Source organism: Balaenoptera musculus, chromosome 18 (assembly GCF_009873245.2).
Source record: "Balaenoptera musculus isolate JJ_BM4_2016_0621 chromosome 18, mBalMus1.pri.v3, whole genome shotgun sequence".
Taxonomy (NCBI): domain Eukaryota; kingdom Metazoa; phylum Chordata; class Mammalia; order Artiodactyla; family Balaenopteridae; genus Balaenoptera; species Balaenoptera musculus.
The window spans coordinates 633,219-635,208 of NC_045802.1; the positions used below are offsets into that span (position 1 = coordinate 633,219).

Sequence of the window (1,990 nt, forward strand, 5' to 3'; positions counted from 1 at the left end):
TATGTAATTTTTCCCATAAAATAACCTCATCGCATGGATCTTAGAACATTTAGTGGTTTTGGTACATATAATATTTTATTCTTGTCTGCTCATTTAATCATGGATTGTCCTATTTAGAGGCTTATTTTTGCAGATAAGGGATTTTCTAAGTCAAGAAAAGGCATGCAATTTTTTCAAAAGAAGAGAAAGAACTTAAAAGCATTGATGAGTAGTCAGTCAAGTAAGAGAGGTTTACAGTTTCTTACCTAGTATCTACTAATTGCTATAATTCTCAGATTTACTAGGAAAGGTTTTTTTTTTGGCTGAGCAGCATATAGGATCTTAGTTCCCCAGCCAGGGATCGAACCCTCGCCCCCAGCAGTAGAAGCCCGGAGTCTTAACCACCAGGGAAGTCTCGGAAACCATTCTTTTAATGGTTTTAATTCTTTTAATTCTCTGAAACCACTCTTTTAATTAATAAATTTATTTATTTATTTTGGCCGCACCGGGTCTTGGTTGCGGCATGCGTACTCTTAGTTGTGGCGTGCGGGATCTAGTTCCCCAACCAGGGATGAAACCTGGCTCCTTGCATTGGGAGCTCGAGGTCTTACCCACCGGATCACCAGGGAAGTCGCCCCTGAAACCATTCTTTTGACATGCATCTTAACTATCCAGGGCCAGTATCCTGTTTTCTCCCTCCTGAATCCCCTCAGGGCACACCTTGGGATGGGAGTGGGGATGCCATCCCTGAGGGCTTTATGACCACAACATCCTTTGTTTACTGATAGGACATATTTTGTCCACATGACCCAAGTTAATATTCCGCTTTGACAAAAGAAAAAATGCATTTGGATTAGCTTTAAAAAGTTTTCTCATAAATATTTGATTTAGTACATAAAACCTAATACATATCTGAATTTTTGAAAATTAGTCTATATCTGTTTCTGTAGATTAGAGTCCTAAAGTTAGAATGAGCGATCATTGCTCATTTCAGCAGCACATGTACTAAAATTGGAACGGTACAGAGACGATTAGCATGGCCCCCGTGCAAGGATGACATGCAAATTTGTGAAGCGTTCCATATTTTTTTTAATTTTCAAAAAAAATTTTAAAAAAGAATGAGATCATAGTATATGCAAATTTTAACTCTAACAGATATTTGTATTCATTTACCAGTTTGTATTCCAACTATTAGTACATGAGTGTAACTCTTTTTCTCATACTTCATCAGCACTGGTTGTTAACAGTTTTTATTGTTATTTAAGAAGCAAAAAATTGTTAAGAAGTTAAAAATTGTAAGATTTTTGTTTCAGGATGCCTACTGCAGCTAAATTTGTGATTGTAAAAAAACTGAAAATACCCTAAGCAGTAATTAATATACAAATAATTACAAATTAGGGAATATACTTATTGCAGAATATCTACTATTAGCCATGAAGAAGGAGGTGGAACTACAGGGTATTTCTCCCTAACTTCCGCAGTTCACATCCCGTGTGCCAGGACAACACTAAGTTCTTCACGTATATCAAAGCTTCCAACTCTCATTACAACCCCATGTGGTCAGTACTATCATCACACCTAACTTGTGTTTAAAACAAAATTCAACTAAGTTTGGAGAGCTAATTGGCTTTACTCAAAGATTCATGAAGCGGGCAGCATCCCTTCTAGCAGATAGAAGGGCCCTCCGAGGAGCTGTACAGAATGGAAGGTTTTTATAAACTGGAGGGTGGGGCAAGGAAGTCATTAGCAAAAGAAAAGAAAGGGTTATTTGGGGCCAGGACATCATTTTTTGGGATAAAGGACTGGGCAAGGGTTTTGTCATGCAGACTGACTCTCCTTCCTCTTGGTTGGGGGCAGGGGGAGGGGTGGGGGTGAGGATGGGATTACTTCATTGGTGCCAACCAGAAAATTCCAAACTGTCTGGTTAAGATTACATTTCTGGGGAAGGTTGAAACTGTAATTAGATTAGGCGTTAAATCTAGGCTTTAGCACAAGTGATGCCATTTTGGGC

At 38.5% G+C, this 1,990-nt stretch overlaps 1 non-coding gene across 1 annotated transcript; it reads left to right on the forward strand.

Moving 5' to 3' along the window:
* The first annotated feature begins 960 nt into the window (after positions 1 to 960).
* LOC118884471 lies at positions 961 to 1,067 on the forward strand. The gene has a single exon (XR_005017304.1). It is a non-coding gene; the product is annotated as a U6 spliceosomal RNA (small nuclear RNA).
* The last annotated feature ends 923 nt before the right edge of the window (positions 1,068 to 1,990 follow it).